Source organism: Anomaloglossus baeobatrachus, chromosome 1 (genome assembly GCF_048569485.1).
Source record: "Anomaloglossus baeobatrachus isolate aAnoBae1 chromosome 1, aAnoBae1.hap1, whole genome shotgun sequence".
NCBI lineage: Eukaryota > Metazoa > Chordata > Amphibia > Anura > Aromobatidae > Anomaloglossus > Anomaloglossus baeobatrachus.
Genome location: NC_134353.1, coordinates 408,538,090 through 408,555,931, shown reverse-complemented (window position 1 = coordinate 408,555,931; position 17,842 = coordinate 408,538,090).

The window sequence follows — 17,842 nt, the reverse complement described above, 5'->3', positions numbered from 1 at the left end:
TAGTGGCATCCTAAACGTGGCTATTGTACTTTTGTCTATTCACACTATTGTAAAGATATTTGCAGCACGTCTGCCTGCATTGCACACTCCAACTTTTTTTAACTAAGCCATTATACTAGCAAACAGTCAGTGTACCTAGTGGCATCCTAAACGTGGCTATTGTACTTTTGTCTATTCACACTATTGTAAAGATATTTGCAGCACGTCTGCCTGCATTGCACACTCCAACTTTTTTTAACTAAGCCATTATACTAGCAAACAGTCAGTGTACCTAGTGGCATCCTAAACGTGGCTATTGGACTTTTGTCTAGTCACACTACTGCAAATTTATGTGCAGCACCTCTGCATGACACCCTCCTGCTCTGTTTTTAATAAGCTATAATGATAGCAAAAAATACTGCCATTTAGTGGCATCATAGAACTGGCTGTTGTATTCCATTAGTGCCCCACTGATGACAAGCTATTTATAGCACCTCTGCATGACACCCTCCTGCTCTGTTTTTAATAAGCTATAATGATAGCAAAAAATACTGCCATTTAGTGGCATCATAGAACTGGCTGTTGTATTCCATTAGTGCCCCACTGGTGACAAGCTATGTATAGCACCTCTACATGACACCCTCATGCACATTTTGCTACGCTAATGTTATAGCAAACTCATGGAAATCATTGATGCATTTCATAATTCGGAGGGATAGAAAGTCAGGCTTCCTTTAGCTTTTCCTTCTGTTCATAGACAGCTTCTCCAAGAGCAATTTCCCCTCCACGTCTAAGTGTGGAGAGGCAGCTAGTGCGCATGCGTGTGCCGATTTACCCCAGCTGCAGCATAATTACAGTGTTTCGCCTAGTGAGTATGCTCAGCCTGACTGTGTTATTCCTGACGCTAAGTCTTCATTTCGGGATACAGCGCATGCTCCCACACTAAGTGTGAAAAGCCTCTTTGCACAGGTGCTTGCATTCCGTGCCGGGTCTAAGTCCTGTTTTGTGCCTAGACACCATGCTAAAGCTGATAGTCTTTTTTCAGAGACTGTATTTCATGCTACTGAGCATGCTCAGGCACTTACTGCATCAGAGACTAGGTCCGGTAATGAACTCTTTGGCCCTGCCCCTGATGTGGGGGTCCCATATAGACCACAGGGCATCAGGTGTCCTCCCAAATGGCTTGCAGAGGCCCACCCCTATGACTTGTCACCGCATTATTGATGGTCAGACGATGACTGGTGAGGTTTTTGGGTCATGGCAGCCATGAGGTCATCATTGAAGTTGCGGTTCCAAATAGGATGCTAGTTATGCCACTCATGACGTGTCACTCTACTTTTGTCTCCAGGAGGTGCATTGTGGTTCACCCTGGTTTGGGGAGGACCCAGGTTATAAAAGGGGCTGGAGCCAACAAGGAGGTGCGCAGTCTTCTATTATGCTCTGAAAGAGCACACCTCCATGTGTTGAACCCATTGCGGCTTTAGGCCAGAGGTAGGTAGGGATAGGGTGTCGATGCAGGCCACCACCACAGTTGGTAACGCAGAACGGTTAAGACCAGCTCCTGTCCTAACAGTCCTGCTTGTGCAGCCCAGTGGCATTAACAGGCCTGCTGCTGCTGATGCGCCTGCTGTCCACAGGTGTGCCCCTACGCACACGGTCAGCGTACTCAATGGCCCCTGTGTTGTTAACAGTGAGTTCCTGGGCTGCGTGGGCATGTGGACCCTGTGACGCTAACAGGGCTCACAGTCTCCAGATCCGAATGGCGTCTAACTCGGTTCAGGCTACTATTAGTTTCATAGCCACACAGCTCTGTATCCTCCACCAAACCTTCCAGTTGCCAACCTCTCCTTTTCCAACTGGGAGCACGGTGGACACTGACTGCTGATGGGGATATATACCTTTCTCTTTCTTTTCTTATTAATTTTCGTTATATAGCGGTAACATAGTATATACCACTTTATCCAAATCTGCCAGTCCCACTGTAACAGATGGTGTTTCTTCAGCAAATGTTACTGTTGCTTAACCACAAAATCCACGGACCAAAACTTTTTTCCCCTTTCCAACACACCTGTTCCCCTTTCCACCAGCATCTGTCCTTTTTCAACTCATTTTGGTATATGACCAAAAGTGCAACTCTGCAGGGACACCGTACTCAACGCCATCTCAGCACAGCAGCCAGCCCTCGGTCCCTCAGATGTGGACAAGTAAAAGACCATTTCCTCCTATCCATGACAAAGCGTTGAGATTCACTCTGTGCAGCACTGGTGTTTAGTGGGAAAAGTAGATCTAAGATTGCGTACCACATTCTGCAGATACTCCTGTATACGTGCGTCCCTTTCTATGGCAGGAATTATTTCGCCAAATTTTGTCTTGTACCGGGGATCTAACAGTGTGGCAACCCAGTATTCAGGATTACTTCGAATTCGTACAATCCGAGGGTCATGTAGGTAGTGCAGCAAGAAGGCGCTCATGTGTCTTGTGCATCCAGGAGGACCAAGTCCTTGGTGTGTTGGTGGCAGAGAGGTGAGAATCGTGCCTCCTTCCTCTGCCCTCTCCCCACAACCTCGCACAACCGAAATGTGAGCAAGCTCTCACTCATCTGCTGAGTCTTCCATGCCCATCGCCAGTTCGTCCTCCATTTCTTCATGGGCTCCTGCACTTTCATCAACACTTTTTGCTGATACTATGCGCCCTTGTTAATCCCTCTCCCTCACCATGAATGCCGCATAGGTGCCGCTGACCATCTGGACCTCGTAGATCTTGTTATCCCTTCCGCATATGACTCCTCCTGTACTTCCTCCCCTTCCTCTTGTCCCAACACCTGACTCCGAATAATAATTACAGTGTGCTCCATCATGTAGATGACCAGAATTGTCACGCTGAGAATGACATTGCCAGTGCTAAACATCTTCGTCGACATTTGTAAACTGTGTAGCAGGGTGCATAGGTCCTTGATCTGACACCACTCCAGCAGCGTGATCTGCACCACCTCTTGATCAAGTTATCCCAGGCTATATGTCATACCGTATTTCAGCAGGGCTCTGCGGTGCTACCACACACGCTGCAACATGTGCAGATTCCAATTCCTGCGTGTCGGAACATCGCATTTCCGGCGTTTAACTGCCAGACCCTAAGACTTCCGGAGTGATGAAAGTTGTTGAGCTGCTGTGTGCGCACGATGGAAGTGAGCACATAGCGAGCGTGCCCACTGCACAAGGCCATGTAGGCCGGGGTGGTGTTTTAAAAATTGCTGGAGAATTCGGTTCAACACGTGAGCCATACAAGGCACGTGTGTCACATTTCCCTGACGATGGCCCGCAGCCAGGTTTGCATCATTGCCGCACACGGCTGTTAAGTCACTAACGGAGTCCGCTCCGTCAATTTGTACTCCGGTCGCCAGGTGACAACGTGTTCCTTTCATGAATAGTGCTGATGATGGGAGAGGAGTCGATGCCAGCGGCGCAGGTGGACGCAGGTTATGCTCACCCACTGGGCTGCATTACCTTGACAGATGCAGAATCTCTGGCTGAATGTAGCTGGTGGGTATCTCACAGATGAAATACCATCATTCAGCTACAACCAATGGGAAGACACCACACCCTTTTTTATGCCCATCCTGTCTGCAGACCACTGCCAGACATAGCTATGACCTCTGGTTACTTTTACCCCCAGTTCAGTTTTATGATTTTGTGTGCTTGTTACCTGACTACTTTTCCTGCTTGCTGTTTATGTACCTTGTTGGCCGATCCGCATTTCACCTCTGCTTGTTTTCTGATTAAGTCCTGGCCGTCCCATTCTGTTCCTGTTCCTCAATTAATGTTTTGACCCTGCCTGACTACTATTCTCTGGAACTGCAGCCTTCCACAGGTATTAATCACCTTGGGCCCTGTGCAATTCCTAATCCCTGTATAGGGGTTAAAGGGTTTCAGGGTTCTAGGGGTCCTGCTTGGTGAGTGGCTTCCCTCTAGCCTATCATTAACAGCCCATCTGAGTGTGTGGATCAAGGAAGGCGTTACACCGTGCTCTCTGCAGAAGGCCATGTGGTCCAGGATAGTGCTTTAAAAATTGCTGGACAACCAGGTTCAACACGTGAACCACACAAGCCATGTGTGTCACATTGTCACAGCGAAGGGCCGCACCCATGTTTGCATCATTGTCGCACCCGGCCTTCCCTGGCTGCTGGTTGAGTGGAGACAACCATTGATGAAACTCGGTATCCAGAGCTAACCGTCCACAACTTCTCAGCGGTGTGACTCACATTTCCCATACATTTCAAAGTAAAACTTTGACCGCCTGATGGCATTGAGCTCTGCTGCCAGCATAGTAAGGAGGTGTGTGGTAGTCCTTGTGCGCAGTTACAAGGAAGGGTGGCCTGACCACACAGGGTTTGCGCCAAGGTGGAGGACCCACACGAGGTTGAAGAGGCAGAAGCAGTGTATTAACTTCTACATACAGAAGAAGGATTGAAACAACTCGTGGGGACGGCAAGACTTGGACAGCAGACCCTTCTCCATCTCTCACCATAGTTTGCCAGTGCCCAGTCAGTGACATGTAATGACCCTGTCTATGCTTACTGGTCCAAGTATCTGTGTTGAAATGCACCCTGTCGCACACAGAGTTTCTCAAGGAAGTGGTGATGTTGTGTGCGACATGCTGGTGTAGCGCGGGCATGCTGTTCTTGGAGAAGCAGTGGTGATTGGGCATCTTGTACTGGATCACAGCGACAGACATAAGGTCTCTAAAATCCTGTGTGTCCACTAGGCGGAAAGGCAGCATTTCGGTAGCCAACAGCTTACAGAGGGATAGAGTCAACCTCTTCGCTTTGTCATGGGTCGCAGGAAGTGGCCTTTTATTTGACCACATCTGAGGGACAGAGATCTGGCTGCTGTGTGTAGACGATGTTGAGTAGGGTGTCCCTGGAAAAATGCAGGTTTGTGAGGAAAGTGCAGGCGGAGACATGATGTTGCCTTCATCCAATGTTGGTGCTATCGATGTCTGAGAGAGCTGTACACACTCACTTGTTTCCCCTTCCAAACCAACTGACGACCTACCAAGCAAACTGCCTGTCGCGGTTACAGTGGTGGAAGTTGTGGGTGGAAAAACAGGTGTGACAGCTGTCCCCACAGTCCTAGAAGATGACGAGCGCACGGATGCACTGGAAGGGGCAGGCGGTGGATGGTTCGCTCCGCTAGGCCGCATTGCAGCACGGTGAGCTTCCCACCGGGCCATATGATATTTATTCATGTGACGATTCATGGAAGAAGTTGTCAAACTGCTGAGGTTTTGACCTCTACTAAGAGAACCATGACAAATTTTACAGATCACATAATTTGGGCGATCTTTTTCTATGTCAAAAAAGGACCAGGCTAGGCAAGGCTTAGAGGCCATGCGACCTGTTGATCCACCCCGAATAATGCTCAGAGGCAGAGTGGTGGCTGAGGATGCAGTTGTAGACGTGCTACCAGTGCTCCGACTCTGTCCAGGAAGGCACAAGGTAACTTCGTCGTCGGTTGCATCCTCCTCCACCGCCTCTGTTGACCTCCTCGAGTGTCTGACTGTGGGTTGACAGTAGGTGGGATCTAGAACTTCATCATCAATTGTTGTGTTTGCACTCCCCTCCCCCTCAGAACGAGCCTCTTCTTGCCCTGACCGAATATTTAAGTTGTCATCCCAATCGGGTATCTGCGTCTCATCTTCATCAGTATGTTCCTCATTGTCTATAACCACAGGTGTTGGAAAGGCAGCATTTTGGTAGCCAACAGTTTGCAGATGCTGAAAGTCAACCTCCAAGCCATGTCATGCTCTTCTAAAAGCATGTAAAACACAGCGAGGGGACTCCAACCACAGTCTCCCTCGTTACTACTAACTGGGCCACACACACCCCACTTGACTGGCATCGGTTGAGCCCCCTTTTGAAAAAGAAAAAGATGCTTTGCATGAAGCACTCTCAAAAATACGCATGCCTTTCCCGTCCCCTGGATGACCCAGGGGAAGAAAAGTCCTCTGAGAGCCATGACTTGTTCATCTTGGTTCTTTTAGAAACACAGCGAGGGGACTCCAACCACAGTCTCCCTCGTTGCCACTAATTGGGCCACACACACCCCACTTGACTGACATCGGTTGATGCCCCTTTTCAAAATGAAAAAGATGCTTTGCATGAAGCACTCTCAAAAATACGCGTGCCTTTCCCGTCCCCTGGCTGACCCAGGTGAAGAAAAGTCCTCTGAGAGCCAGGACTTGTTCATCTTGGTTCTTTTAGAAACACAGCGAGGGGACTCCAACCACAGTCTCCCTCGTTTCCACTAAATGGACCACACACACCCCACTTGACTGACATCAGTTGATGCCCCTTTTCAAAATGAAAAAGATGCTTTGCATGAAGCACTTTCAAAAATACGCGTGCTTTTCCCGTCCCCTGGCTGACCCAGGGGAAGAAAAGTCCTCTGAGAGCCATGACTTGTTCATCTTGGTTCTTTTAGAAACACAGCGAGGGGACTCCAACCACAGTCTCCCTCGTTTCCACTAAATGGGCCACACACACCCCACTTGACTGACATCAGTTGATGCCCCTTTTCAAAATGAAAAAGATGCTTTGCATGAAGCACTCTCAAAAATACGCGTGCCTTTCCCGTCCCCTGGCTGACCCAGGGGAAGAAAAGTCCTCTGAGAGCCATGACTTGTTCATCTTGGTTCTTTTAGAAACACAGCGAGGGGACTCCAACCACAGTCTCCCTCGTTTCCACTAAATGGGCCACACATACCCCACTTGACTGACATCAGTTGATGCCCCTTTTCAAAATGAAAAAGATGCTTTGCATGAAGCACTCTCAAAAATACGCGTGCCTTTCCCGTCCCCTGGCTGACCCAGGGGAAGAAAAGTCCTCTGAGAGCCATGACTTGTTCATCTTGGTTCTTTTAGAAACACAGCAAGGGGACTCCAACCACAGTCTCCCTCGTTTCTACTAAATGGGCCACACACACCCCACTTGACTGACATCAGTTGATGCCCCTTTTCAAAATGAAAAAGATGCTTTGCATGAAGCACTCTCAAAAATACGCGTGCCTTTCCCGTCCCCTGGCTGACCCAGGGGAAGAAAAGTCCTCTGAGAGCCATGACTTGTTCATCTTGGTTCTTTTAGAAATACAGCGAGGGGACTCCAACCACAGTCTCCCTCGTTGCCACTAATTGGGCCACACACACCCCACTTGACTGGCATCAGTTGACCCCCATTTTCAAGATGAAAAAGATGCTTTGCATGAAGCACTCTCAAAAATACGCGTGCCTTTGCCGTCCCCTGGCTGACCCAGGGGAAGAAAAGTCCTCTGAGAGCCATGACTTGTTCATCTTGGTTCTTTTAGAAGCACAGCGAGGGGACTCCAACCACAGTCTCCCTCGTTGCCACTAATTGGGCCACACACACCCCACTTGACTGGCATCAGTTGACCCCCATTTTCAAGATGAAAAAGATGCTTTGCATGAAGCACTCTCAAAAATACGCGTGCCTTTCGCCTCCCCTGGCTGACCCAGGGGAAGAAAAGTCCTCTGAGAGCCATGTCCACATTGTCAGTGGACAGACGCGTGTGCTTATCTGCCAGCAGACCCCCAGCAGCACTGAAGACAGGTTCCGAGAGAACGCTGGCTGCAGGACACGACAAGATCCCCAAGGCGTACGTGGCGAGCTCAGGCAATTTATCCAGATTGGAAGCCTAAAATGAGCAGGACTCAAGTTGCACAATAATGGAATCGATGTTTCCTTGCATATACTCATATATCTGTGTGTCCTCCTCTTTTTCCTAGTCCAGCTGTTTTGTTTTCGCATGAGTATATGTCCTTGTCACTTTCCCATGTGTTTGTGTTGTGATGTGAGTTGTTTGTCACCTTTTGGACACCTTTGAGGGTGTTTTCTAGGTGTTTTTATGTCTTTGTGATTGCCTGCCATTGTTTCCTATGCAGTTCGAGTTCGGTTCGTCGAACGTTCGACGAGCCGAACTCGAACAGGACCTCCGTTCGGCGAACCGGCCTCGAGCCGAACCGGGACCGGTTCGCTCATCTCTAGTCACGGCGTCTATCAGACACCCGACATAACTAATTGACAGTAAACAAAAGCAAAAAAACACAACAAAAAATTTTTTATTAGAAAAAACACTCCCCAAATCATTCCCTTGTTCTCCAATTTAATCAAAAAAATTGAAAAAAATGGGTCCGCAGAAATCCATATGGACGTCCCACGTCGGCTCTGGACCTTCTAGAATATGGGGGCACGTTCAGGGAACGTATCCCCCATTTTCTAGGAGGGCAGACCCTCCATTTGAGGAGAGTGGGTGCAAAAATCTGCACCCACTCTCCCCGGGTCACAGCTGCAGAGTGCCGAGCTGCCAGCACAGCTCACACTGAACACAGTGCTGGCTTTCAGCTGCTCGGCACATGTGACCGGCCGGCGTCTGCTGTGAAGGAGGAGGGGGCCGCGGGGATCAGCGCTGCGACCGGACAGGTATGTATGACACCGGGGGGAATTGGGGTGAACGGGCAGGGCCTGGGTGCATTTTTCTGTCGCATGTCTCAAGGCACATGCGACAGATAACATAGGAGCAGGGCGGCCGGTGCGCTACTGTGCGCGCGGCCATGTTGGATTTTGTTGGGTCGGGGCGGGCACTTTGGCGACACCGGGGGCTTTCCTGAACTTTGCCAGGAAGTGAGGTCAACAGGAAACCTCTTGACCTCACTTCCAGGTAAATGCCTGCGTTCTGGCGTGCCGACAAAGCCCGCGGACCGCAACAAAAAAGCAGGTCCATGCGGTGTAGCTGCGTTCTGACCCCACATCATTGATTTCAATGGGGGAGAGAACGCAGCCACAACGCACAAAAGAAGTGACATGCTGCTTTTCTTTCCGCACCGATTTTTGGCATCAAAAAGGTTGCGTTTAGAAACGCAGCGTGTGCACTGATTTTTCAGCTTTCCCATACACTTTGCTGAGAAAGCTGAACGCATGCAATTTGCCACTGAAACGCTGCGGTTCAAAACGCAGCGTTTCCGCGGTAAAAAACGCAACGTGTGCACACAGCCTTAGCTCTGGAGACCGAGTTTCATCAATGGTTGTCTCCACTCAACCAGCAGCCAGGGAAGGCCGGGTGCGACAATGATGCAAACATGGGTGCTTCCCTTCGCTGTGACAATGTGACACACGTGCCTTGTGTGGCTCACGTGTTGAACCTGGTTGTCCAGCAATTTTTAAAGCACTATCCTGGCCCACATGGCCTTCTGCAGAGAGCACGGTGTAACGCCTTCCTTGATCCACACACTCAGATGGGCTGTAAATGATAGGCTAGAGGGAAGCCACTCACCAAGCAGGACACCCAGAACCCTGAAACCCTTTAACCCCTATACAGGGATTAGGAATTGCACAGGGCCAAAGGTGATTAATACCTGTGGAAGGCTGCAGTTCCAGAGAATAGTAGTCAGGCAGGGTCAAAACATTAATTGAGGAACAGGAACAGAATGGGACGGCCAGGACTTAATCAGAAAACAAGCAGAGGTGAAATGCGGATCGGCCAACAAGGTACATAAACAGCAAGCAGGAAAAGTAGTCAGGTAACAAGCACACAAAATCATAAAACTGATCTGGGGGTAATAGTAACCAGAGGTTCATAGCTATGTCTGGCAGTGGTCTGCAGACAGGATCGGCATAAAAAAGGGTGTGGTGTCTTCCCATTGGTTGTAGCTGAATGATGGTACTTCATCTGTGAGATACCCACCAACTACATTCAGCCAGAGATTCTGCATCTGTCAAGGTAATGCAGCCCAGTGGGTGAGCATAACCTGCGTCCACCTGCGCCGCTGGCATCGACTCCTCTCCCATCATCAGCACTATTCATGAAAGGAACACGTTGTCACCTGGCGACCGGAGTACAAATTGACGGAGCGGACTCCGTTGGTGACTTAACAGCCGTGTGCGGCAATGATGCAAACCTGGCTGCAGGCCATCGTCAGGGCAATGTGACACACGTGCCTTGTATGGCTCACGTGTTGAACCTAATTCTCCAGCAATTTTTAAAACACCATCCCGGCCTACATGGCCTTGTGCAGCGGGCACGCTCGCTATGTGCTCACTTCCATCGTGCGCACACAGCAGCTCAACAACTTTCGTCGCTACAGAAGTCTTTAGGTCTGGTGGTTAAACGCCTGAAATGCGATGTGCCGACACGCAGGAATTTGAATCTGCACATGTTGCAGCGTTTGTGGCAGCACCGCCGAACCCTGCTGCAATACGTTATGACATATGGCCTGGGATAACTTGATCCAGAGGTGGTGCAGATCACGCTGCTGGAGTGGTGTCAGATCAAGGACCTATGCACCCTTCTACACAGTTTACAAATGTCGACGAAGATGTTTAGCACTGGCGATGCCATTCTCAGCGTGACAATTCTGGTCATCTACATGATGGAGCACACTGTAATTATTATTCGGAGTCAGGTGTTGGGACAAGAGGAAGGGGAGGAAGTACAGGAGGAGTCATATGCGGAAGGGATAACAAGATCTACGAGGTCCAGATGGTCAGCGGCACCTAGGCGGCAGTCATGGTGAGGGAGAGGGATTAACAAGGGCGCATAGTATCAGCAAAAAGTGTTGAGGAAGGTGCAGGAGCCCATGAAGAAATGGAGGACGAACTGGCGATGGGCATGGAAGATTCAGCAGATGAGTGAGAGCTTGCTCACATTTCGGTTGTGCGAGGTTGTGGGGAGAGGGCAGAAGAAGGAGGCACGATTCTCACCTCTCTGCCACCAACACACCAAGGACTTGGTCCTCCTGGATGCACAAGACACATGAGCGCCTTCTTGCTGCACTACCTACAACATGACCCTCGGATTGTACGAATTCAAAGTAATCCTGACTACTGGGTTGCCACACTGTTAGATCCCCGGTACAAGACAAAATTTGGCGAAATAATTCCTGCCATAGAAATGGACGCACGTATACAGGAGTATCTGCAGAAGGTGGTACGCAATCTTAGATCTGCTTTTCCACTAAACACCAGTGCTGCACAGAGGGAATCTCAACGCTTTGTCATGGATAGGAGGAAATGGTCTTTTACTTGTCCACATCTGAGGGACCGAGGGCTGGCTGCTGTGCTGAGATGGCGTTGAGTACGGTGTCCCTGCAGAGTTGCACTTTTGGTCATATACCAAAATGAGTTGAAAAAGGACAGATGCTGGTGGAAAGGGGAACAGGTGTGTTGGAAAGGGGAAAAAAGTTTTGGTCCGTGGATTTGGTGGTTAAGCAACAGTAACATTTGCTGAAGAAACACCATCTGTTACAGTGGGACTGGCAGATTTGGATAAGGTGGTATATACTATGTTACCGCTATATAACGAAAATTAATAAGAAAAGAAAGAGAAAGGTATATATCCCCATCAGCAGTCAGTGTCCACCGTGCTCCCAGATGGAAAAGGAGAGGTTGGCAACTAGAAGGTTTGGTGGAGGATACAGAGCTGTGTGGCTATGAAACTAATAGTAGCCTGAACCGAGTTAGACGCCATTCGGATCTGGAGACTGGGAGCCCTGTTAGCGTCACAGGGTCCACATGCCCACGCAGCCCAGGAACTCCCTGTTAACAACACAGGGGCCATTGAGTACGCTGACCGTGTGCGTAGGGGCCACACCTGTGGACAGCAGGCGCATCAGCAGCAGCAAGCCTGTTAATGCCACTGGGCTGCACAAGCAGGACTGGTAGGACAGGAGCTGGTCTTAACCGTTCTGCGTTACCAACTGTGGTGGTGGCCTGCATCGACACCCTATCCCTGCCTACCTCTGGCCTAAAGCCGCAATGGGTTCAACACATGGAGGTGTGCTCTTTCGGAGCATAATAGAAGACTGCGCACCTCCTTGTTGGCTCAAGCCCCTTTTATAACCTGGGTCCGCCCCAAACCAGGGTGAACCACAATGCACCTCCTGGAGACAAAAGCAGAGTGACACGTCATGAGTGGCATAACTAGCGTCCTATTTGGAACCGCAACTTCAATGATGACCTCATGGCTGCCATGACCCAAACACCTCACCAGTCATCGTCTGACCATCAATAATGCGGTGACAAGTCATAGGGGTGGGCCTCTGCAAGCCATTTGGGAGTGGCCTGGCCACATCGTCAGGACACCTGATGCCCTGTTGTCTATATGGGACCCCCACATCAGGGGCAGGGCCAAAGAGTTCATTACCGGACCTAGTCTCTGATGCAGTAAGTGCCTGAGCATGCTCAGTAGCATGAAATACAGTCTCTGAAAAAAGACTATCAGCTTTAGCATCGTGTCTAGGCACAAAACAGGACTTAGACCTGGCACGGAATGCAAGTACCTGTGCAAAGAGGCTTTTCGCACTAAGTGTGGGAGCATGCGCTGTATCCCGAAATGAAGACTTAGCCTCAGCAATGGCACAGTCAGGCAGAGCATACTCACTAGGCGAAACACTGTAGTTAGGCTGCGGCTGGGATAAATCGGCACACGCATGCGCACTAGCTGCCTCTCCACACTTAGACGTGGAGGAGAAAGTAGCCAGCTGGACAACCCAAGGCACAGCCCTAAATGGCAGCTGACGCCTGGGCGCAAATGAAACCGCAGCAGGCTTCAGGTTACAGGTTTTGTAACAACAAATACCATCCAAAAGAACAGGTGTACTTCTTCCCATGGATAATCTGATATGATCCATTTTTTCACGAACACAACCATCGCTAACAAATGTAGATGAGGCCAAAACAGCAGCTGCTTCAATGGATCTCAAGTGCTCCATAAAGTGGCCTCTCCACCACCCCAATTTCAAGATCCCAAATACTCCATTCCTCTGTGGTGTCAATCCAATCGCACTTGCTTCCTAACAGCTCTCAAGTTTCCACCAGCCCTGCTGAGTATGGGGTAACAGAGATGGTTGAGTTTGCATAGCTGTTCAGTCGCACTATAGCCTGGGAATCAGAGGTCTGCTCCAAAGCTGCAATGAGTACAGACAAGGAAGTTATTATTATTTTTATTATTATTGATTTATAGAGCACCATTGATTCCATGGTGCTGTACATGAAAAGGGGGTTACATACAGAATACATATACAAGTAACTATAGACAGACTGGTACAGAGGGAAGAGGGCCCTGCCCTTGCGGGATTACATTCTAAAGGATTTTTGGGAGGAGACAGTAGGAGTGGTTTAGGTTGAGCGTCAAGTACGTATGGTGGTGGTGTCATTGAAGGTTATAGTCATTTCTGAACAGATGAGTTTTCAGATTCAGTTTGAAGCTTGCGGGTGTAGCAGATAATCTGACGTGTTGAGGTAGCGAGTTCCATGAGACAGGGGAAATGATCTGCGCAGATGGCCAGAAGCTTTGTGAGTGGGATCCAGGCCCCGATGAAGAAGGTGCTGAGCCTAATCTACACCCTCATTTCCAAAAAGTAAATCCTCCTGGTGGAGACAATGGGGAACATGATGAGGAGCACAGATACCATATTGGAATGACAACTTTACTATTCGGTCAGGGCAGGAAGAGGTTGTCTCGGAGGACTCAGGACGAGGGGAATGAAAACACACAGGGTTATTGATGAGGTTGGAGACCACACTTACCGCCAAACCAAAGTCAGCCAGTCGATGAGGTCAGCAGAGGAGGTGGAGGAGGATGCTACTGACGACGAGGTTACGTTGCATCTTCCTGACCAGAGACAAAGTACTGGAAGCACGTCAACAACTGAATCCTGGACCACAACTTTGACTCTGAGCAGAAGTCGTGTTGGCTATGCAGGTCGCATGGGCTGTAAGCCTTGCCTAGCCTGTGAATTTTTGGACATCGCAAAGGATCACCCAAGTCATGGAATCTGTAAGATTTGTCAACAAGCTGTAAGTAGAAGGCAAAAACTCACACCTTTGAGTAGTTCCTCCATGAAGTGTCACATGGATATGAATTGATAGCGTGAAGGTGTATTGCTCAGCTTTAGCAACTGTCAACGCAATATGCTTATTTGCCGTTCATTGCATGCATTGTTGCAGACTACACACAAGGGGCTGCTGTTATTTTGGATCTGCCTTTGTTTGGTCACTATAGCAATATCAAATTGTTCTTCGGGTGTGGACTTGGAGATGCTGTCTATGAACAGAAGGAAAAGCTAAAGGTGTGTGTTACAGCAAGAAGCCACCGCGGAAACACTTCGTTCAATTGTGAGGGGAGTCATGTTGTACTTTGATGATGAGCCCCGTAATGCCAGTGAGCAGCATCCTGTGCCACAGACCAACATTCTTACAGTGCTGTCTATACTATTTACCGTGAGAGGAGCGTAAAGTCTGTATTTCTGGCAACTGGACATCAGAGTACCCGGGTACGGTAGGCTGTGCCCAGACAATAATGCGGGCACGCAACACTTAGCTAACTAGCAACACTGCTAACCACATTGATCAGTCATAATTATAATTTCATAGACAACATGTAAATCCGATATACGGTATAAAGATCGATCAGTGGAGCAGTGCAACCATATGCAGCAAGAGAGCCCACGCATACCTCGTTAGGGGGATCCCATCACTGGTAATCTATGTAAAAAGTGACCAGATCATATTATTGCACCAACAGGGATTAATTCAATATGTGCAAACAGACACAAAAGTATTGCATCAAAGAGGATTATGCATGATGCTCAAATCACATATCGCAGACACTGCTGACCATATTAATTGAACACATGAGAGGGCATAAATTGTAATAAACAAGCCTCGGTACAGCAGTGTGAGCATATATCCCAAAAAGAGCCCCCACACACCTCATTAGAAAAATCCCAACACTGGAGCTATTTCATAAAGCCATATATCAGTAAAGGCAGTCATGCAGGGGTCCCATCCGCATAATGCCAAAATGCTGCAACGATAGTCACAATGATAATCATAAGAGCAAGGACATCAATATGCTGTAACATTAATATGTCTAATACTCCATCATAACAGCAAATAGGCATATGCAAGAAGAGAGCCAACTACATACCGCAATGTACTGTTATCTCGTGGGAGGAAAACCGGCAGGCAGGAAAATCAGGTAAGGAGGGGGTTAAAACCCAAGGATAGACTCCAACGTACGTTTCACAAGGAATATGTACTCATGCTTCATCAGGGAGTAGTTAGTCCCAGTAACCGGCAGGTTTAAATAGCCGGAAACAGCCCGTGATCAGCTGTATTCAGTCAATGAATCATTACGGCGCATGCGCGCGCGGCGCTCCCAGATCCCAGAAGCCCTCACAAGCCGTCATGGCGCCAGCGCATGCGCGGGAGCGGGGACGCGTCACCATAGCTCCCGAGCATGCGCCGACGCCAACCAGAGACGGCCAGGAGGAGGACGGGCCAGAGGCACAGCACGTGCACGCGCACCATCCACGACAGATATGAAAACATCCGGTATTTGTGCTGCAAAGCGCGCATAGATACTAAGTTAGATGTAACCCATCAATATGGACACTACCAATGATAAATACAATACAGTAAACAGAAAGTGCAGAAATGCAATATAACATCATCTGTATTAGATCCGATTCTTCGGTCCATTTCAATGGTAGGTACATCAGAAATTAATTCCAATATGTCCAATATGTCGTGTTTTAGCCAGTTCAGACGGAAAACAAACGGATCCAAGCTGCTTTAAAGGGACATGTGAAGGAAGGAAAAAAGACAAATAAATATGATAAAAAAACAAACAATTGACATTAAAAACATTAATCCCTCAAACACTTAAGAGGGAGATAACCCAAAAGGGGAGATGTCAGAGGAAAGAGGCAAAACTTAAAGCCTCATTAAGGCCCGAGGGGGTGACTGTACCCAATGTCACCATCCATCTCGTCTCACGCTGGGCAAGCCTTTTCTTAACATTGCCTCCTCTGATACCACCACGAACCACCTCAATTCCACGTACAGATAAGGATTTCGAATCCCATCCGTGGTGGATCTTGAAGTGGCGTGGAATGGTCTTCAGAGAGGCAATATTATCCACAGTCCGGGCCGCAGCAATGTCCCTTACGTGTTCGCGGACGCGGATACGCAACTCACGCGAGGTCAGGCCAATGTAAATCAGTGGACACCCACAAACGGCATAATATATGACGTTTGAGGTGCCACATGACACATAATCCCTGATCTGAAACTCGCGCGTCCCGTCCGCTGATGAAAATACTGAGCTCCGCAAAACATTACTGCAGGCCAGGCAGTGGCCACATGGAAAGCAGCCAACACGAGGATTCCTCAGGCCCAAAAAGCCAGATACTGGTGGAACGTAATGACTCTTAACAAGCACATCACAAAGATTGGCCGATCTTGTGGCCGTCATCATAGGATAGTCTGAGAGGGAACCCTTCAGAAGTGGGTCAGTATTCAGTATGGGCCAGTGTCGGTTCAAGATGGCTCTAATGTTATGCCATTCATGATTAAAGGTGGTAATGAACCTGACCATTGAGCCATCTGATTTATCTTTCTGTCTTGCCAGGAGGAGTTGGGATCTTGGAGTATTTTTAGCCCTAAGGTAGCCCTTCTTGATACTGCGATTGCTATACCCCCTTTCCCGGAAACGTGACATGAGGTCGGCGGCCTGTTCCTCAAACTTTTGATCCGAAGAACAAATTCTTCTCACTCTCAGGAACTGTCCGGTAGGGACAGCGCGAATGGTAGACATATTGTGGGCAGACGAGGCATGAAGTAAGGCATTGACAGATGTTGATTTCCGAAAAACATCAGTTTGGATGAAATTATCCTCATCCACCGTGATAAGTATGTCCAGAAAGTCAATGCATTTGTTATGGTATTTAAATGTCAATTTGATGTTAAATGGATTCATGCCAAGTCTACCCACAAAGGTCTCAAGCTGCTCCGCCGTACCCTGCCAAAAAATCAACAAATCATCTATATACCTCAACCAGCACTGCACATGGGATGGGGCCTGGTCGCCCCCGTCGCTAAAAACAGATCTCTCCCAGAACCCTAGGAAGAGATTGGCGTACGAGGGCGCGCAAGCCGCACCCATCGCAGTGCCGCGTTGTTGCAGGTAAAAAGAATCCTTAAACGTAAAACAGTTATGGGTAAGGATAAAGCAGAGCAGCTGGAGAATCAAGTCACACATCGCGCTGTCCCGCCCGGAGGTCCCAAGAAAAAATTGAACAGCCGCCAAACCATCGTCATGGCGGATGCAGGTGTACAGGGACTCTACATCCGCCGTGACGATCAACATGACAGGCTCCATGTAGATGCCATTGACCCTATTGAGAACGTCCGTCGTGTCTTTTATGTAGGAGGGAAGTGCTTCGACCAGAGGTTTCAGATAAAAATCAATAAACTTACACACTGGATCGCACATTCCCTCCAATCCAGACACGATCGGACGGCGATAGAGATGTAGTATATTACAGATGTAGTATATGGGGTGTAGTGATGTAGTATATTACAGGTGTATATAGGGGTGTAGTGATGTAGTATATTAAAGGTGTACTATATGGAGTTGTAGTATATTACAGGTGTGCTATATGGAGGTGTAGTATATTACAGGTGTGCTATATGGAGGTGTAGTATATTACAGGTGTACTATATGGAGGTGTAGTATATTACAGGTGTGCTATATGGAGGTGTAGTATTTTACAGGTGTACTATATGGAGGTGTACTATATTACAGGTGTAGTATATGGGGTGTAGTGATGTAGTATATTACAGGTGTAGTATATAGGGGTGTAATGATGTAGTATATCGGAGGTGTATTATATAGTGGTGTAGTATAATACAGGTGTATATGGGGGTGTAGTATATTACAGGTATATGGAGGGAGTTTAGTATAATACAGGTGTAGTATATAGGGGTGTAGTGGTGTAGTTTATTACAGG